The sequence below is a fragment of the Pseudorca crassidens genome, chromosome 14, assembly GCF_039906515.1.
Source record: "Pseudorca crassidens isolate mPseCra1 chromosome 14, mPseCra1.hap1, whole genome shotgun sequence".
Lineage (NCBI taxonomy): Eukaryota > Metazoa > Chordata > Mammalia > Artiodactyla > Delphinidae > Pseudorca > Pseudorca crassidens.
Window position 1 is genome coordinate 74130784 of NC_090309.1, and position 21521 is coordinate 74152304.

Below are 21521 nucleotides of genomic sequence, written 5' to 3' on the forward strand. Positions count from 1 at the left end.
GGAGGACAAAGAGTTATGTCCCCAAACAATAAAAAGCAGCATATCGGCTACCGAATTACCGGTTTTTATATCCTTCTGTCCGACAAATGTTGCCGAGGCTTGCTATGTGCTAGCTGCTATGCCAGACGCCGAGGTCACAGAGAGCAGCTAGACGCTGACAGCGCCCGAGGGGGCAGGAGAGAGTTTAGACCACTGAAATGCGCTCCGGGTTGTGCTAAGGCAGCGCAGCACGCGGCCTCCGGGAGGGGAGGGGCACCCAAGCACAAGGCCCTTCTTCCCCCCACTGTGTCGGCAGGGTGGACATTCTGTGAGGCCATCCTATTACCTTACCCTTACTTAAAAAAAGTAGTGCGTTCAGGGAGCGGGGGGATGGGGAGTGCCTGCCGAATGGGCCTGGGTTTCCTTCTGGGGTGATGCAAATGTTCTGGAGCTGGATAATTATGATGGCTGCAAAACCCCGTGACCGTACTGAATGCTGCTGAATTGTGTGCGCTTGAAAATGGTGAATTTTATGTTGGCGTATATTTGAGCACAATTTTTGAGAAGTAACGTTTTCTGAGGTCAAATTCAATTTAAGCTCTGTTTACAACTTCAAGGGTGACTGGGCAATCCGTGAGATGGGGCAGGGCGGGGTGTGGGCACCCCTAGACAACTTGCATCCTGCACAGTCCTGGCTCCCGGCTGGGCTTTAACATCCGAGACGGGAGGAGCCATCAGGCCACATCACAGCCGCCCTCCGAAAGGCCACCGAGAAACTGCTCCCAACAGCATATTCTCCGGAGCTTTGCCAGGTCTAACTGTAATCTCTCTCCTGTGGAGACAGATTGTCAGACTTTTGAACCCTGCACAGAAAGAAGCAAAACCCAGAGTAGGAAGAAAAGGCCCTTCATGTCACTCCTTTTAATTAGATGCCCTGTTAAATTGCGGTGGTTTTGCACTGTGGTTCCTGCTCAGCGTGTCTAGAAGCTCTGAAGAAGCTCTTAACCAAGGAAGCCAAGTAAAGCGTGCCTCAACCTCCTGAGAAGAGTCGGTCATGCGTAAAAGTCCCCTTCTGGGAGGGTGGCTGGTGGCCTGGGCACAGCCTCTTTCCTGTCACCCCTCGCTGCCTCCCGACTCCGCCCTCCTGTCTCCAGTTAGGAGTGGTCCCCTCCTCTCGGTGAGGGCGTTCACCGAGCCATAGGTCTGGGGAGGCCACCAGGGGTGTGGGTGGTGCCGGGGTGGGGGGAAGAGAGGGAGGACGTGGAAATGGAGCTTCCTCAGGTTGGACAGAGACCCCAAACCAGATCCTTCCCTTGGACTTGAACTAACCACCCAGCATTAAACTTGTACCTGAGTCTCCCCTCTTCTTGTGACTGTGCAAATATCTAATTCACCTTCGTGCAGCCGGCAGTCTATCTGTTAACATGCTGGCCAGACCAGAGCCTGGTGGCATGCAACTGCCCCAGAAATAGGTATAATCCTCTCTTCTAAATGTGCTTAATGCCACTGATAATCCTGTCACGTAAGTCTCCCGGTTAGCAGTGAGCTGCAGCCATTGCCAGAGTCCAAGAATCTTTCAGTAACGGATTCCACCTCCTGGAATCTATCTCCTTTATTATACTGATTTCAGCTGCCATGTTGCTGATAGCTTGGGAGAAACGTCCTGATCTTTTTTTTTTTTTTTTTTGCTGTACGCGGGCCTCTCACTGCTGTGGCCTCTCCCGTTGCGGAGCACAGGCTCCGGACGCGCAGGCTCAGCGGCCATGGATCACGGGCCCAGTTGCTCCACGGCATGTGGGATCTTCCCGGACCAGGGCACGAACCCGTGTCCCCTGCATCGGCAGGCGGACTCTCAACCACTGCGCCACCAGGGAGGCCCGAAACGTCCTGATCTTTAACAGCCCCGTTTTTCGGAGCAGTCTCTGGCAGACGAGGCAAACGGAGCCCATCCATTCATTTGTTTGGCCTTCCCGAGGAACCCTGCCCTCCCTCTGCGCATCTGTGCCCACTGACGGCCATTTCCCACAGTGGGGTCTGGCACCACCGTCTGCATCTTCCACTCAATCTCTTTGTTTGAGGCCAAGTATAACTTTCCACACCAAGTGGTATCACCCTTGACTTCCTCTGTCCCCCACAGTCATCCCCCAGCCTCCGTGCCTCCAGCACTGCCCGTCTGGAATTGCAGTGTCACCAAAGGCTTGGAGGGACATGATTAGCCGAAATGGTTCAGATGTTCCTCCAAAGAAATTAAACCTGAGTCCGTTAAATCACTTCCCAGACATAAGATACCAGTGTGAACACCCCTGGGCAGAGCCAATGCTTCCCAAACGTAGGTTCTCTACTCCCAGAGTTCCTGCCACCCTAACCTCCAGAGAGCAAAGCTCTGCTTCCGATCCCTGAGGGGTTGAAGAATAAATATCCTTGGAGCAGCAGTGACGCCTGCCCCACTACGGGCTTTAGGCTGCCAGCGACAGCTGGGTTGCAATCTCATTTTATACCCAGATTCACGGGAACAGCTGGAGAAAAGACACAGAACATGCCCGCTAGGCTGATGACCTGGGGATCTCTTGCCTTCTGAAACAGGCCCATAAGCCACAGCTTGCATTTGGGTCTAAGCAGGTAAATGGGTTTGGAGAGGTCTTCTGCCCAAGGAGGTCCCACCTTGGATTACTTGGATTATAGCACCGTCTTGTAGTTGTGTAAAATGATCTGCCAGAAATAACACGGTCCAAGTGCCACCTTTGAAGATGAGGAGTGGCCGAGACCACGGCTCCGGCAAATTCTTCTCCTTTCAATTACAATGAGATAAGGAGGAGCAGAGACGGCAGCAAAGAGAATTTTCTTCTGAACTAAAGTTGGTAACAAGAGGGGAGCGGTTAGCGCTTGGAGCTTTTATTTGACTGGTGTCGTTTTTTGATTTAAAGAATCTCCTTGATGGCTCTCTGAGCTTGATCTTCCAGAGGAATAACCAGCAGAGGCTGTCCATTCCCATTTTCTTACTCCAGCTAAACAAGAGACCCGACGCAGGCTCACATTACATGCAGGCCACAGTGAACGTCTCGCCCCGCACTCACACATCCGTACCTGTTTTGTAGACACCAACACATGTCAATGTGCCCCGTTGCCTGCAGATTCCGAGGGGACACTGCTGTAGGTTGTGAAGGGGAGGAGGGCCCGAGCGGCTCACTTTAACTGCCCTTTGAAAGTTTTCCAAATTGGAGCCCATATGTTACAGGCAGCAGGCGGGTGGTAAGTAGAAAGCTTATCGAAACATTTTTTGACATCGAGGAAAAAGGTGTGATGGTGTTTCATTTCAACTTGGCGGAGAGGAGGTCAGTAGGCCATCCTGCTCCGGGATTAAACTCTGAGCATCAAGGGCAGACTACGTAAAGAACCCAGCCCCCTCTCGGGTGGGCTTTCTTTAAGGAGATCTGGGGAAGAGGGACTTGCATGCAGTGTAGTAGTTTCCTAGGGCGGCCGCAACAAATTACCACAAGCTGAGTGGTTTAAATGACAGAGGTGCATTCTTTCTCGGTTCTGGAGGCCGGAAGTCTAAAAGCACGGTTTCGGCAGGCCGCTTTCTTTCTGAAGGCTCTAAGGGAGGATGCTTTTTCATCTCTTCCAGCTTCTGCTGGCCACGGGCATTCCTTGGGTTGTGGCAGCATCACTCCAATCTCCGCCTGTCTTCACACGGCCATCCCCTCCCAGTGTCAAAGCTCCCTTTCCTTTCTCTCAAAATGATACTCATTGCTAAATTTAGAGCCCACCCCGATCCAGGACGATCTTGTCTTGAGAACTTGACCTTAACTACATCTATATAGACTCTGTTTCCAAATAAGCCCACGTTCGGAGGTTCTGGATGGACGTACAATTTGGGGGGCTACTATTCAACCCATTTCACAGACGGGGCCCTGAAATTAAAGTCCTGTCTTTCTAACTCTGCTTTCTCATTGATTCAAATGTTGTACAGATGAGACGGGTCTTTTTCGGAGGAGGCCTGTTCTTAACAGATAGCTCAAATCCCTGCCTGGCGGGGCTGGGAAATGTCGGCAGGTTCACAAGTGAGCATAGCACAGGTTTGGGGCAGCAAGCCCAGATCCCCCAGCTGTGTTCTCAGATCACAAAACAGATGGCTGACTGGCACCCCGAGAAGCTCCCTGTGGGGCAGGGCCGGCTCAAGCAGCGGTGAAAGCCACTGCCAGTCCCCAGGAAGCCCCCCAAGTCACCACCCTGAGATGGAGGCAGCATCGGGCCTCTCACCCTCCACTCCCCACCACCACTCCTGGCTCAGGGCGGGTGCTTAGAAACGTTAAATAACAGCAATAATAAGAACACATCTGAGCGTGACGCTTTAACAGCCAACTGTCACTTTCCTATTTTATTCCTGAGATTTTAAGAACCGCGCCCTTCCTGTGTAAAACATCAGGGTGCGTTTATATTAAAAAATGAAACTAATTAAAATGTTTGAAAACCGTAAACCACACCACCATAAAACAGCAGCAGCCCTATTCTTCCAGTCCAAAAAGAGTTTTCTTCCTCGTTTTGTGGCCGCCCCAGTGAGCAGACTGCAGGAGATGGGAGCCTGGAGGCGGTGGTGCTACTTCTGAGTGAGGCCTCTGGTTCCCTGACTCTGGCTGGGCGTCTGAGGGAAGCGAGGCCGGGGCAGCGGCCCGAGGGCTGGACTCGGACAGGAGGGGCTGCGAGACAAGCTACCCTTTAGGTCATCAGACTCAAGCCGCTTAATGAGTGCACTTGTGTCTTGGGAGGGTTTTTCAAAGGCGAACACCAGTGCTTAAACGCACGGTGATGCTGTCGGCCCCTCAGCGCTGAGCTAGGCAGGGGTGGCTGCAGGGGGACGCTGATGGGCTGTCACTGCCTGTGACTGGTGTGTCCTTCACCACAAATGGGATGCCCCGACGGGAGGGACACTGCCTTCACAAAAGTCCATACCAAATGGCTGGGCCACAGAACCATCTCAGTAAACAAAGTGGGCACATTTGCTGAATGACTGCAGGAGGGAGAATTCCAGCAATGTCCCGCATGTGGGAAGGCAGACAGGCCGGATGCTGGGGGCCAGGAGAGGACCAAGCACATACACTAAAAGGCCAGACTTTCACTCAAGCTGCCCCACGAGGCAAGAGGTGTCTGGCTCCCTCTGAAGAACATGGGAGAAACCAGCAAGGCGTCAGGGTTTAAATGCTCACACTTTGTATTTTCTCAGATGAGAGTCCATTTCTCTAAAAAAATTAGCCCCCAGGAATTTCTCTGTAAAACTAAACTCGTATTTTACACACTGTCACTACCACCTCCAGCATTTACTGAGCACTTCCTGTTTGCCCAGTGATGGGCAAGGGTTTTTTTACCTGTAATTTCCCAAATTCATACACAACTCCTGTAAGGTAGTACTGTTGTTGTCCCCATTTTACAGATGAGGAAAATGAGGCTATAGATTGGTTAAGCAACTTACCCATGATATGAGCCCAAGGCTGCCTATCTTTAAGTTTAAGGCTTGTGTTCTTTCCAGTTTGTGTTTTTCCTCACTTGGTCCCACAGGCCCACATGCATGCCCTGGCCAATCTCACCTGCATCAGAGTTGGGGCTTGTAGATGATGCTGGGTTGAAATGTGGGACACGAGGCAGGAGGAGGTGCAGACGTGAGAGACGAGGCTTGGTGAGGTGAGTGGAGGTAGGGTCACCAAGGGCCTTAAGCCACTTTATCTTCAGGGCCAGTTTGGGGTAACTACACTCTTATTTGTTTATTTATTTATGCTGTGCCTCGTGGCTCGCGGGATCTTAGTTCCCTGAACAGGGCCAGGCACAGGCAGTGAAAGCACCGGGTCCTAACCACTGGACTGCCAGGGAATTCCTGGTAATTGCACTTTTTTTTTTTTTTTGCAGTATGCGGGCCTCTCACTGTTGTGGCGTCTCCTGTTGCGGAGCACAGGCTCCGGACGCACAGGCTCAGCAGCCATGGCTCACGGGCCCAGCCGCTCTGCGGCATGCGGGATCTTCCCGGACCGGGGCACGAACCCGTGTCCCCTGCATCGGCAGGCGGACTCTCAACCACTGTGCCACCAGGGAAGACCTAATTGCACTTTTAAAAGCAGAGGTGTGACAAGATCAGATGTGCAGTGGGGGCGCGAATGGATGAGAGGGAGTGGGCGGACTGGAGGCAGGTACATGGGCAGGGAGGCTGTCTCTGTTCCCCAGGTGAGATTTGATGTGGCCTGGACTATGGCAGTGGAAGTGGAAACTGAGGGAAATGAGTGGACTTGAGAAACATCTGAAGGTGGGCCTGATGGGCAGTGATTGATGGGGATGGTGAGGAGAGGTGATGGGATGCAGATGGCGGGGGAGAGACACGGTGGCTTACACAGCTGCGTAGGTGGTGGACCTGGCCCTGAGCCAGGAGTTCCAGAGGTAGGAACCAGTTTGAGGCTGAGGAGGTGGGGTTTAATTCTGGGCATTTTATATTTAAGGCTCCTGGCAGATATCTAAGGGCAGACATCCAGGGAAAAGGATTGGGAGTCAGAGGCATGAGCTTTGAAGTAAGAAAGGTCTGAGTTCAAATCCCATTTCTAGCACTTATGAGCAAGTTGCCCAGGCTCTGAAACTCTGTCTCCTCGTGTGTAAAATGGGAATAATGGTGGGCCCACGTGGAGTTGTTGTAAGAACGGAGGCAAAACATGTTAAGCTCTTGGCATGGTGCCTGGACCTCCATAAATTGTTTAAAAAACAAAAGAACAATCACCACCACAACAAAAACGCAACTGTCACCACAACCACCCACAAACAGAAAGTGGGCTGGAGCCCAGGACCATTCAGGGCACAGGGTTCTGGATTTGAGATCATCAAATGCAGGAGATGATTTTTCATTTCATGGAAGCACAGTAATTGCTTTGTAAAATGCCCTGCTTTGGGACCCCTTGAATCAGTGAGGAGCTAGTGTATTTCAAAACGCATTGATTTATTTGTAGCTATTGGCTACAATCATGGAGATGCCACATGAAGAACTAGAGGCAGTCATGGCCCTTCTCTGAAATGAGAATATATGACCGTGGAAAGGTGGAAGACGATTTTCAAAAGTGCACAACTATGTTTTTTGTAAAACGAGCGAATTTCCACGACTACACCTTCTTCGAACAATTCAACTTAATAATTCAACACATATTTACTGAGCACATAGCAGGCCAGTGTGAGGTGCTAGCAATGCAAAACCTAAGAAGACAGGATCTTTCGTCTCAAGGACCCGCATTCTAGAGGGAGAGAAACAGAGACGGGAGGCCACACAATGAAGACCATGGTCATAATAACAGATCATGCCTACAGGGTGTGTAATAGACACCAGACACTTGCATTACTAATTCATCTAATCTCCTCCACAACCCAATGAAGTAGATTGTATTATTATCCTTTTTAATAGAAGGGGAAACCAGGCTCTGAGAGGGTAAGTGACTTGCTAAAAATCACACAGCTAGAAAGCAGAAGAGTCGGGATTCGAACTCAGGCAGTGTGAAACTGGAGTCTGGGCTCCTTATCCCATCACTGTGCTCGCACAGAGGTGTGTCAAGTACTTCTATATCTGGTGCGCTTATACATTGGGTGTCCCGACTAGGAATGATTAATGTGGTTGGCTAACCAACTGACCATTTCACGCTCCATGTGAAAAACCATCTGGCCCTGACTGCCTCTTTCATTGCACATCCACCTCCTTTCTCTAGCCGCCCCCAGGCACTCCATCCAACAGACGTCAAACTTGAAATCCTGAAACAACACCATTAACGATAAAGGGGAGTCGCTCATTTACCAGTGACCAGCTGCTTCAGAACTGCCCACAAACTTAGCAGTGGTCACAGGAGAATTTCTTCAGCCCCCAGAGTCCCTACATGGGGCAGGGTCAGCTATGGAGGGGCTTCTGAACAAAGCCAGAGACACGGGATGAATGTCCACCAGCTCTGCCCAGCTCTGCACTTGGGGCAAGTGCTCGGGGCTTCCTCCCCTGCTCTCCTTTCAGATTTTTCTTGGGGGCAGCCACTCCACTGCTCCAAGCCACGTTCTTGGTTTTGATAGCAAATGATCGAACTTGGCATTAGCCAGGAAGCCCCATTTATCCCTCACAGGGCCATGCGGAGACACCAGGGGTGGTACAGCCAGCAGGTGACGGATCTTTTGGGATGGCAGAGCAGGACTGAGAGGCCCACGGGAGATGGGTGCTGCTGGCCAGGGCTCACTCCACCAGGGCGGAAGTGGCCGATGCTCGACTGGCTGCCTGACCCTGGAGGTATGGGTGTTCAGATCTCTGCCACTAAGACAGCTAGAGGCGGGCATGAGATTGGGTAGGAAGGCTGCTGCTGACTCAGTGATGCCACCAGAGCCCACCTGGGCCCCGGCTGCCAAGCCAGAGTTCCAGGGACTGGAGGAAAGGGACAGAGAATATCTAGACTCTGGAAGATTTTGCTAGAAAAACCGTGTCTAGTGTTGGATGTGGCAGTTACGGATTTCTGCTGGGAGGAAGAGTCTTTTCAGAAGTGTAATTCTCCTTTCGTGGCGCCTTCGGACCAGCCACATGCAGACTTTCCCCATAGCTGTGTGAGCTGTCAGATTAAGGCGGCCCCATCAGCCTGTGGAGGGAACGGCTGGGATCTCAAAAATGGGTAAACCCAAATTCTGAGCACCAGTTTCTTCCTCAGTTATTTACAAGGAACACGATGTGGTGAAATGGAATCTAATTCATAACGCCTCGTTAATGCCTTTATAACACAATATTCACAGTATTCCCTTCTAATCTCAGCAGATAACAAGTTGCTACTATCGAATTCCTGTTAATATGAATTATGGGTACAATATATTTTGCCCAATATCCTCTCCTCAGCCTAATATTGTGAGCGAACAAAAAATCACACCCTCAGCATGTTCCTGACTCATGAGGCGATGGCAGCGGGGCGTCTGTCTGCTTGTGGCTGCAGTGGAGGTGCCCATGCAGAGCAGTTGGCGGGCCAGGCCCCAGCACTTGGCCGGGTGCTTGAGGCTCCCCCACTCCCCTGCTCCCTTTCCAGGATCGCACTCACCATCGGAACCGGGCTGTTCCCGCCCCACGACAGGCCTGGTCTCCACATCACGGCAGCATCACGAGGAGGCAGGAAGCTGGACGGCAGTGGGCTTGCAGTGTAAGCCTGAACACTGCCCACCTTGCTGAGTTATACAATGAGGATGATCACGGCGCCCGCCTTGTACAATCGCTGTGGGATGCAGTGGGTTAACGTGGGCGAATACACTTAGAACCCTGGCTGGCCCATAGAGAGCGCTCTATAAACATTAGCGACTCCAAGGACATGTCTAGGGCCCTGGCTGGCCAGCAGTCCTGCGTTGCTTCCTAGGATGGCTTCTGAGTGTATGAGGGAAGGTGCATGCTTGTGCCAGTGAGGTCCGTGTGTCTGGCGTGGAGAGCACCCTCGCTGCCGGCGAGATTTATAACCGCTGCTGAACACAGCACAGCTGAGTCTTCACCTGCAGCCCCAGCTCTTCCGGTGCTGGAGAAAATGACCACAAATACACCTTCCATGGCTCCAGCATCGCCCAGGACCTTCCTTCTCCAGGGCCTGGCCTTTCTGCTGTGGTTGGCAGTCACCTGCTGCAGCTGGGGGGCCGGCATCTTCCCAAGGCTGCCGTGTGAGGCAGGACAGGGCTCCTCCATGACGCCAGCCCCGCCGTCACCCAGGCCGCCCTCCCGCCCTTGCCTCAGGGGTTCTTCCCTACATTTTAATCAAGCCCATGTCGGTCTGTTTTGAGCACCATCATTTGATTGGTCTCCATTCCAGCCACCATGATTGGCAACTCCCATTTCTCTTAATAAAGGAAGTTCCATGATGAGTCAGCTCTGCCTGGATTTACACAGATACTTCCTCTCTCTCTTTTGACCGCGGGGCATTTATTTATTTTTACTTTTTTTCACTGTGGTCCAATACCTATGACATAAAATTGGCCATTTTTGCCATTTTTAAGTATACAATTCAGTGGCATTCATGACATTCAAAATGCTGTGCAACCGTCACCACTAATCCAATACTTTCTCGTGACCCCAGACAGAAACTGTACCCATTAAAGAATAACTCTCCATCCTCCACTCAGCCCCTGGTAACTTCCAATCTACTTTCTGTCTCTGTGAATTAGAGCATTTATGTTTATAAAGCACTTTTGCTTTGCTATTTCATGTGGACCTCACAACAGTCCAGTGAAGTGGACCCTGTTGTGTCCAGATTATAGGTAAGGAAGCTAAGTCTTGGAGAGCTTAAGAGTCTGGCCTTGAATGCCATCTCCTGACCCCAGCCTGGGGCTTTTCCCCCCATTCCCGGGAGAAATGCCTCCCAGAAAGAGGACGGTAACAAACAGTGACCTCTTCCTGCTTCTTTCTGTTCCCCAAAGCAGTGCTGAGCTTACAGGGGAGGCAGCCACAAGTCATGGCTGCTTCAATCCTGCCTGATATTAAGGGTCAGCCCATGATTCTGTGGCATCTCCAGTGCTTAGCCTAGGTTTAAATCCAGGGGAACGCCTGAGGCACCCACAAGACAGAGAGCCCCCTTGAGTGTAGGTATTGCTCCAAGTCCATCCAGCAATACCTGAGGGCAGTTGTGATGATCTAGCCTGGCCTTCTGGGATGGAACAAGCCAAAGCAGTCTGAACGTAGCCACAAACGTGGACACCAGCCATGCACTGTGTTGTGGACCAAAACAAGAAACCCTGAGAAAGAGAGAGAAGTTGTGGCCTTGTGGCTCAGTGGTCCCCAAGATCCTGCATCTGAGCAGTGTCTACACCTCCCACATGGCCTGGCTGTTAAGGGAAGGAGGTCGGGCCGTCACATCTGGGAGGTGTGGGGCAGGACGACGGAATCCTACACTTGCTTTGGGCCTGATATCTGCAGTTGTTTCAAACACTGATGAGCTCAGCTGCTTCAGTGGGGAGCCCGTACTATCTCTTTAGAAGATGCCGCTAACACCTGGGGAAGATGTTAATGGGAAGATGTTCAGCCAGTTGCTCGTTCAACAGATTTCACTGAGGACTGTCTGGGTGGGGCCTGTCCGAGCTAGATGCCTGGACTCTGGAGCTGGACTGCCCAGGGGTGAGTCCCAGCCCTGCTGAGTGATTGTGGGTAAGTCACCTGGTCTTTTTCATTCTAAGCGGTGGTTGTCATAACGACCTCAGAGGGCTGTGATGAGGATTTAAAAAGTTAATGTTGAGCAGTGTCTGGAACAAAGTAATGACTACACAAGTGCCTTAAATGAAATAAACAAATGTGAAGGGTGCAGAGAATTACAGGCAAATGGGAGAAAAATCCCAAGGAGGTACTAATAGCTGAGAGATGATGTTGTGATCCCATGACTCCAGATGCTCTGGGAGAGACGGGAAGAGGCACAGGACCTAGGGCAAAGGCCTCGATGTGGAAAATCTGTGCTGCCAGTGTGGCTTTGTTAGCTGCACACAGGTCCCGAGAGTGAGCCCATGAGGGCTTCAGTCTGGCTCACATGCAGGCCCCAACTTCATCCTCATCATAGGCACCCACAGAAATTACTCTTTTTTGAAGACTCATCGACCACATAGATAAGGCGTAGGTAAAGATGACGTCAAAGGCATTCATCCTCCCTACCCCAACAGTAGGTGCTAAATAAATGAATAAATATTCATATGCATAAATTTATCCATTCTGTCCTCAAACACTTACTGAGAAACTTTATATGCTTGGTATCACATGTGCCTTATTCCTATGGAGTTCACAGCCTAGAAGGAGACATATTAATAAATGGATAAGTACCATATGTTATAGTTATTTACAGGGACATAAAGAAATGTGTCATGGGAGAGAAAGAAATAATAGCATTTTTTTTCACCACAGAGGTGTTAACATTTAGGGTGTCGGTTGTAGGATGAGCAGGAATATTTCTGGGCAGGCAAGAGAGGGAATGAAAATTCTGGTAAGAGGCAGTGGCAAGTGCAGAGGCCCTGGGGTATGAGAGCACCTCTCATGTTTGGCGATTGTGGCTGAACTGGGTGATGGGGGTGAAGCTCTCAAATGACCCATGGCTCAGGCACTCCAGTGTGTTGGTGGATTTCCCTTGGACAGAAACCTGGTCCCGTGGAGTGTGAGGGTCATAAGCTACGCCAATGGGGTTGGCATTCAGGGAAGTAATAGAGAGCAGAATCCTTGTACACAGAATCCTTGTAAACAAATAAATTCGTTTATTTCAGTGAGCTGAAATAAACGAATAATAGGTAGAGGGTACTCACAAAGGCTGCTGCAGCCATTTTTAGCAAGTCAGTGTGCCGGGTGAGGTCCGGGAGATGGAAGAAGGCATCCAGCTTGGGAGCTGTCTGTGCAGTGGAGGCAGTTTTAAAAATCATTTTTTTATACAACCAGTAAATGCATTATCTCAGGTAACAGAAGCCCAGAGGAAGGTAGGGATGCAGCACAGGGCTCTAGTTCCGTATTTCTGGAATCCTCTTGTTTTTTCTATTCCTTGTGTGTTGGCTTCATCCTGAGGCTTGTAGCATGATGATTATAGCAGTTCAAGGCATCAAGTCCAGACACGACAGCGTCCAGAGGAAGAAGGATTTCTTCTTTCTTGTGACGCTTCCTTAGAAGCAAGAAAACCTTTCCCAAAGCCCCCAGATAGGATTATCCTCATGTTGCACTGGCCAGAATTGGGGACCCTTCCTAAACCAATGATGCGGAAGGGGAAGGGGATTACCATGTCTGGGTTTTTTTTTTTTTTTTAACATCTTTATTGGAGTATAATTGCTTTACAATGGTGTGTTAGTTTCTGCTTTATAACAAAGTGAGTCAGCTATACATATATCCCCATATCTCCTCCCTCTTGCATCTCCCTCCCATCCTCCCTATCCCACCCCTCTAGGTGGTCACAGAGCACCGAGCTGATCTCCCTGTGCTATGTGGCTGCTTCCCACTAGCTACCTATCTTACATTTGGTAGTGTATATATGTCCATGCCAATCTCTCACTTCGTCCCAGCTTACCCTTCCCCCTCCCTGTGTCCTCAAGTCCATTCTCTACATCTCCACGCCTGGTTTTGAATCATCATAATCCCAGTGGGTACTAGGGTTCACTTCCCCTAATCATGGGAGGTGATGGACACCTGAACAGAACTGAGACTGGGTAGACAGCCAGCAACGCCCAGGACAGACCTCGAAGGTTGTTTTGTCAAGCCTGGAGTGGTTCTCCAGCTTCTGCACGCCCCCAGTGAGGGCTACCTGACTCACTTGCAGGCTTGGCCATTCTACCTCCCTACTCCTACCTCCTATCCCCTAGCCCGATGGCTTTACGGCCACTTCTCACCTGGTGAAGGAATTCTTTAAGGAGTAGGTCAAGAGTCTGGATCATATTCAATGCCAGAGTCTGGGGCTGAGTTGAGCAGGGCAAGAAGCACTATACTTGCTGGCAGCCCAGGGAGGGGCCATGGGGAAACCCTTGTGGCCTTCCGGGAGCAAGAGAGGACAGCAAGCTTGATTGAGCTGTCTGGGCCTCCGGAGCAGGTCTGGCAAGAAAAGGCTCATGTGGTGACAGAAGAGTGTTTTTCTTAAGGGACCATGGCAGGCATCAGCCAGCAGTTTAAGTCAAGAGAGGGACGTGCTGAATACTGGCCTTCTGTGATCGGAGTGGGCACCTTGCTTCTTTCCCAGCTCCCAGGACTCCTGTCATGGTTCCAGAGGGTACAAAGTATTCACTTCTTCTCCATGAAGCATCAGGAGAGGGGAAACTGGGAAGGCAGGACCCCTACCCTGATCAAAAGGAAAGGCATGTGGAAGGCGTCTCTGAATGCACACTGATGCTCTGCTGAGTTCTCACGGCTATTTATTTGCCAGAGGAAAATGAGGTTTCCTGCCTACGGGTTCTAAAGATGCAGATTCCCAATGCAAATGAATACACCTGGACCAGTGGACACGGCAGCAGAGCTGCACAGAGAGTTCTCCTAAGCCTTCATTTTAGGGCAGTGAATGTGGTGTTGAAACATTGATAATCTGCTACTTTCCAACAGTGTAGCTCTGCAGGGACTCTTCTCAGTGGCATGATGCTTTAGGAGGACTAAAGCCAGTGTGGCCGCCTGTGTCATGACAGTGAATAAAATAGGGATAGAGTCTGTCTGGGTTTGGAGGAAATTCTCGCTGAAACGAAACTACATCTGTAGATGCTGATGGCGAACAAGTGATACCGAGGGGCGAGGGGCGTTCAACTCTCCTTTTTATGTTTGTTTCCCTGAGTTATTTTGAGTATTACAGACAGTTTCCAGTTAAAAATGGGTTGGGTTCTGAAAGTTCATTTGTAATTTGGCTGTTTAGATTTTGGAACATACTTTCCCTATAAAAAAACAATGTTATAAATGGTGATGAGATTCCCAGGCTAGTTCTCCAAAGCCTATTTAACCCATAATGTAGCTGAAATACTGTCCTTCTGCAATGAAAAAAAATTGTTTGATTGCAACATGAGTAATTAAATGAAACAGGGAAAACCATTAAAACTGAATAAGAAGTAGATTTATGTTCATCTTGAATGATGCTGTTTGCAGAAAACCTAATTTAATTTAAGAAGAGGCCTTTCCAAGGCCTTTTTGGGGAATGGCACGGGATTTATCCTCTTAAGGAGAAAGAGCCAGGACTCGGTCTGATCTGCAGCTACTGAATATGTGCATCCTATAACTGGCTCCCTTTCTTGATTTCAGGCTCATCAGGAAGTCTTCCGGTCTAAATTTCTTTTCTTGTGTGGACTCTCACAGGGAGAGAGTCACTGCGCAAAGTCCATGAAAGTGGTCTCCTTGGGTTGGATTTTTGATTCTGAATCAGTAGGTTAGCATCTGTCCTTGTGAATGTCCCAGGAACAGCAGTGTCCCAGTCCCACCAACTCTGGGGCAGTGATGGGATCAAGTGTTGGAGCCTTTAGGACTAAGGTCCAAGTCCTGGCTAGTACCCTACAAGGTTCCCTGGGGGCCAGCTGCACTGCCTTCTCCCTGGCAGCACAATCCTCGCCAGGTGTCTCCTTTCAGACCTCCCTGGGCAGCTCTGGGTGTGGATGGCATGTGTGTCACCCAGGTGTGTGTAAGTCACAACTGTCCCCTGTTGATTCTGTCTACCAGGCCATGTAGATTGATTGACTGATTGATCAGATTGATCCTGTTCCTTCTGTTTGCGGCATGCGAGCCTTGGCCGGAAGCTAGAGGGTGAATAACTGTGTCTAAACAAGTGTGCTGGCAACACTGGGGGGCATATGGCAAAAATGACCACAAGTGCTTCCCATCCTTGCATGTCTGCCCCTTCGCAACGTGGTGTGGCACCTTCTAGCCAGAGGCAGGGTTTTTTGTTTTGCCCACTTCTTGAATCTGGCTTGGGCATGTGACTGCTTTGGCCAATAGGATTTTAGCAAATGTGCCTCAAGCAGAGGCTAGAAAGGCACTTGTGCACCAAGCCTTGCCCGCTTGCTGCTCCCGGAGGCCTGAGACCCTCATGTGAACACGCCTGCGACAGCGGTGTGGAGGATGACAGGCCACACAAAGAACGGAGACATCTTGGCTGACGGTCCACTAAGCACAGATGTGTGAGTGAGGCCATCCTAGATCATCCACCAGCCACTAGCCACCGTTCAGCTGACCACAGACAAAGGAGAGAGCCCAGCAGGGATCAGCCCAGCCCAGAACTGGCAACCAGCCCACAGAACTGGGATGGTTTTAAGCCACTAAATTTGGGGGTGCTTGTTATGCAGCAAAAGCTAACTTATATACCCTACTGGCTCCAATCAAGCACATCTTTTCACAACCTTCCTTTGGAATTCACAGCTACCTTTCATCCAGACTATGGCTCATCCCTTACGAACATGGGAATTTATATAACCTTCTCCCCTCTTTTTGCCCCCTGAATCAGAAACCTAAGAATTCAAGCCACTCAGGTTTACCCTCCCCAAACTGTAGGCTTTGACATGGATGCTTGGTCAATCATGACATTTTTCAATTTTGCATACACTTGGTGACCAATGGATAGGCTTTAAGTCAATGAGATACAACCCAAACTGTGGCTGCCACTTAAAGTGCAGGTCAAACCCATTAGCTGGGGCTTCCCTGCTGGCGCAGTGGTTGAGAGTCCGCCTGCTGATGCAGGGGACACGGGTTCGTGCCCCGGTCCGGGAAGATCCCATATGCCGTGGAGCGGCTAGGCCCGTGAGCCATGGCCTCTGAGCCTGCGCGTCCGGAGCCTGTGCTCCGCAACTGGAGAGGCCACAACAGTGAGAGGCCCACGTACGCGAAAAAACAAACAAAAACAACCCATTCGCTGGGTACGAACATGCACAAGTTGTCTTACGATGCATTATCAGTGCCTGATAATGTATCACAAGGGAGACCACAAGTTCTTATTCATGGGGCAAGAAAGAGCCTTCTAGAGAGAAGCACGCACAGTCTGGAAATGCGCTACAAAAGGGGCTTCAGTGATTTTCCCAACTGAGCCCACTCAGTAGCCTTTGGTTTTCAATGTGAATACAAGAGGAAAGAGAGGTCTGCTTCTCACTTTGTGCAAAAGCCGCCTTTATCCATTCTTGGACCCCCCGGAATCACAGGAGAGGGGGGGACCCCGCTGCATGGGGCCTTGTGGTCATTCACATGATTCTCCATAGAAACCCCAGATCATCTCCCCCAAGAGGAACAATTCTCCAAAGAATTTAGGGTGCACGAGGAAGACGTTGTCTCCAGGGTCATTGCTACGATGACAGACATTCCCCTTGAAAGGCCCAAATGCCCATAAATTAAAAAATCTGGGTGTTTGGTGCTCTGAGGATGGAGCGTGCAGATTCCACGGCCCCTTTCGGTTTTCCCTGGGCCTGTGACACGGGCTAAGTTTCTCTCTTCCCGGCCCAGATTTATTTTCAAGGGCTTAGCTTCAGGGAACGATGGGAATGTTTCAGCTCGCATCAGGCAATGAATGCTCCTGACCACAAGGAGAAAAAGCCCCCAATACATTTCACAGACATCAGCGAGGATTCTGCAAAGTCCATTCTTTCGAGAACAAAATTGCATTTTATGAAGCCATCCCTTTTCTGTTTCATCTGTCAAGCAGGTTTGCTGAGAATAATTTAAATTTCATGCAGCAGCAATTGCAGGGCAGCGGTGCTTCCTTTCCGTCCCATAAACAGGCCTGGCTGCCGAGTCTCATTTCTGCTTCTCAGCGGCACCCTCCCCATGGAGCCGTGACTGCCTGGAGCCCAGAGTGCCGGGGTCAGGGGTGGCGGTGGGAATATCCAATGAGCTTCCCTTTAGCCTACTGGCTCCACCCAACAGGTGGACTGGTCTCCCCCAAATGTATGGATATTTGGTCGGACCCCGTCTCTGATTTACCTTTTTAAAATTAACTTTTATTGAGTGTTTAACAAGTGAGGTACTGTTCTATGCTTTTCTACACATATTAATTTAACCAATCCTCACAACATTTCCATGAGAAACATACTATTATCATTCCCATCTTATAGACAAAGAAACTGAGGCTTAGAGACGTACGCAGCTCCTACATGGCAGAGGTAAGATTCAAACCCAGTTCTGTTTGACTCAAGGGCTTGAAGCTCTCACCAGCTGTGCCATGTTGAATTGACATAATCTTTGGTCTAAATTTTTCTGCGTAAAACACAAGATGTATATATATACATACCCATTTTCTTGCCAAAATTCAGTGTTTGCTGCCAGCTAGGTGGATGAGAGGATGGGAAAAGTTACTATAACAATGCTGCAGTATTGGTTACCATGCTGAATGCACTATACCAGGCAGCCTGGTGGGGGGGAAAGGAGCCAGTCCAGCCTGGTTCTTTCTCACTCCCTGGGTGACCTCTGCAAGTCTTTCTTTCTCCAGGTCTCACCCTTCTTTTTTTAAATATTAGGTTCTGTTTTTTTTCTTTTTTAAAAATAATAAATAAATAAATTAATTAATTATATTTTTGGCTGCGTTGGGTCTTCGTTGCTGCACGTGGGCTTTCTCTAGTTGCGGCGAGTGGGGGCTACTCTTCGTTGCGGTGCGCGGGCTTCTCATTGTGGTGGCTTCTCTCGTTGCAGAGCACGGGCTCTAGGCATGTGGGCTTCAGTAGTTGTGGCACGTGGGCTCAGGAGTTGTGGCTCGCGGGCTCTAGAGCGTAGGCTCAGTAGTTGTGGCACACGGGCTTAGTTGCCCCGCAGCACGTGGGAATCTTCCCGGACCAGGGCTCAAACCCGTGTCCTTGCCTGCCTTGGCAGGCAGATTCTTAACCACTGTACCACCAGGGAAGTCCCAAGTCTCACTCTTCTGATCTACAGAATAGAGGGGCTGTGTGGCATGGTTATTCTACTCCTCCTGGGCTCTGGGAATTTGTGTCCTAGAGGATCAAGAGCTGATCTAGGCCCCAGGGAAGCAGTTTATTGGTCTGAGCAATGACAGAGTGTGTGTGGGGTGTGTGTGTGTGTGTGTGTGTGTGTGTGTGTGTGTGTGTGTGTATGTGTGTGGGTGCATCTGGCCAGGCCCTCCTCATGCCTCAGTGGCCCAGGAGTCTGTGCTCGTCCAATGGCCTTTTGGCCTTTCATCTAAAACATGCAAGAAATCCTCAGGGCCCGGAAAAAGGAAGAAGCCAAAAGATCAACTCAGGCCTGAAGGCAGCAGTGACAGAAAGACTTGTCATCACTTGCCTAACTAGCTGCTGGGAGCATAGCCAGCCCCCTGCCCTGGAGACGCCCGCAACTAGCTGCTGGGAGCATAGCCAGCCCCCCGCCCTGGAGACGCCCGCAACTAGCTGCTGGGAGCATAGCCAGCCCCCCGCCCTGGAGACGCCCGCAGCCCCCAGAGCATGTGACACTCAGCCTGCTCCACGCCCAGCCCAGTGGGGATGCTAAGGCCTGACAGTGTTGACACTTGTTACCTTGTTGCGGACCTTTCCCTGAGTCCTCAGGGGTGGCTCGGGCTCACATGGGGCACTAGACTCTTCAGTGAGGAAGCCAGGCCAGTACATTCAAGCAGGCTTTACTAGACGCGGGGCAGCAGGAACACACAAAAGGAAGAGGAACACACTGCCCTGCTCCTGGCTTCCATGCAGCTCGCTGTCTCCCCCAGTCTTCCACCAGAGGGGGGCCTTGACCCTGTGTAGATACTGGGCTTTCTTGGAGGAAAGGGCCCAAGGCTGACAAAGGCTTTAACACACCTCCCCTCCGTCATCTATCACCAGGTGGTGCTGACTCAGTTTCAGTTTGAGGCCCGCTAGATGCCCTCTTCCCTCCAGCCCATCTTGCTGTCGTGTCACCTTGGTCACGTCACGAGGTCAGCTTGAGGCCTAACCACTCACAAACCCAATTCCTCTCCCCGCCTGCTTGGGGCCTAGCTTCTGTTTCTTATCTGAAGACTTACCTTTTCCTCTTGGTGAGGCCAGCAATGATCACCTTTCCTTACAGGGGCATGGCCTTGTCCCATAGGCCTCCTCTGGGTGACTGTGACAATGGTGACGACGATAGCACCTCTATAGGACTGTTTGCCGGGCTTGGCTCTGTTCTGAGCACTTTACACGAGTTTTAACTCACACAATCCTCACAACAGCTCTGACGGCAGGTACTACCACCTACTCCCGTGTTACAGAAGTGAGGCCCAGAGAGGTTTGGCAAGTCATCCAGGGTCACTCAGCAAGCTATTCTATTCTATTCTATCTCAATAGAATTCAAATCTAGGCCGTCTGGCTCCAAAGTCTGTCTTTATCCACTCCATGAAGCTGCCTCTGTCCACAACCTCAATGGGAGAGACATTCTCAAGTCATTTGTCCAGGCCACAGATTCATTATATTCTGGCCCGTGAGCTCCCTGTGGGCAAGAGCCTGCCCTGGGCTGCTCAAAAGACGCAACTTGTTGACCAGGGAAACCGCAGATACCTCTGTTTGGCCTGCCTGTCGCTTGATGCGGTCCTCGTGTAGGGTTAGACAAATAGGCTGGGGACAGGCGTCTGGGGGGTCGGCAGCTAGGCCAGAAGGGAAGAAAGGCACCAGGGCCCAAGTTCAACCACAGCGCCCTGGATGGAAGACACTGCTGCCTGCTGTCCTCCCTGCCTCCACACACCCAGCTCTCCTGAGCATCCCGAAGATTCCAAGGCGCAAGCAGCACCTCTGCTTGACGGAACAAGGCCCTGCAGGTGTGAAACTGGGCTGGAGGTGGCTTTGGGGGCAGGTGTGCTGAGGAGCTGGCTGTCCTCACAGGCATGAACTTTCAGCCCCTATCCCCTCCCAGCCGCTCAGCTCAGTCCTTGCCCAGCTGTTGTTTTCTGTCTGACGCTGGGTTCCTTTCCTCCCATGTGCTGTGGTTTGGAGCCCAGCCAGTTAGAGCTGCTTGGGAGCAAAGCAGGAGCTGTGCGGGCAGGGCGGGCCCTCGCCGAGAGGCCTCGCCACTTCCCTCGCCTGGTGGGGCCCAAAGCCCTGAGGCACAGCCTGACACCGTCCCTAAAAAGGCCTGCATCCTTGAGAGGGCAGAAACCATCAAGTGGGCTCCCAGGTCCATCTCCTCTCTCTCCACCTGGAGCCCCCAGCAGTCAGCTCCAGAGGCTGCCATCCTCCAGATGGCCAACAGCTGGCCTAGCTGAGCGGCTGCCGGATGTGGCCGGCGGGGCAGCCGGCTGGGTCTGCTGGGCAGAGGTCAACGCCTCGGAGAAGTGCTGGGGGCTGGCGCCTGGGAAGGAGCGTGTTTGGCTGGTCTGGGGGTATCATGCCCAAATCACCCTCCATCTCCTCTCCCCTTCCCTCCCCACCTCAGTGGGGCGGCGTATTCATAACAGGAAAATAAAATCAATAAGGCACTGCAGAAGATGCCAGTGCACTCCGAGCTGGCCTCCAATAGCTCCATTGTCTCGGGCCTCCGCCGGCAGCACTCGCAGTTATTAATGGGAAGCGGGGCTGAAAGGGAGTTTTGAAAATCACCGAGACAAAGGCGCGGCACACCTGGAGCACGACTTTCCAATACCACGGCCGCCTCACAATGGCTGGGGCCGGGGCTCCCCGACCTTTAACTTCTCCCGCAACTTTTATGAAAGCAGAAAAGAAAAGACTAGACACACACACACACACATGCACGCGTGCACACTGGCCCTGAGATGCTGAGATTCCCCCCTAGGAGGCGGCTCTGAATGGCTGGCAGAGGCAAAGTGGCCTGCAGAGCCCCTGCTGGCCCAGAAGACAGGACGGCAATGAAAGGGCCTCCTGCCACCGGCCTGGGTCCCCCTGTCCCTTCAGGGGCTCTGAGCGGCGTGAGGGGGCCCAGCTTGTCCGGAATCTAAGCAGGAGCCTTGGTGACATTTTCATTTTGATATCGCGGTTGGTAAAACAAACTGCTTTCTGCTGTCAATCCCCAGGCTTAGCCGCCTCCGGAAGAGGGGGAATGACCTGGAACTAACACCCCCGAGGCCTGGGTCCCCGAGGAGGGCCCACCTTGGACCTGCTCCGGAGACTCGGTGTGCCTCCATACTCAACTGCAAGGCGGTGACAAAAGTACTGATGTCATGGGGTTGTCCGAGGCT

At 51.3% G+C, this 21521-nt stretch overlaps 1 protein-coding gene across 5 annotated transcripts in view; it reads right to left on the reverse strand.

The window, feature by feature from the left end:
* Positions 1–21521, reverse strand: part of KLHL29 (kelch like family member 29) — a 309112-nt gene that overhangs the window by 119437 nt on the left and 168154 nt on the right. The window lies entirely within an intron of this gene.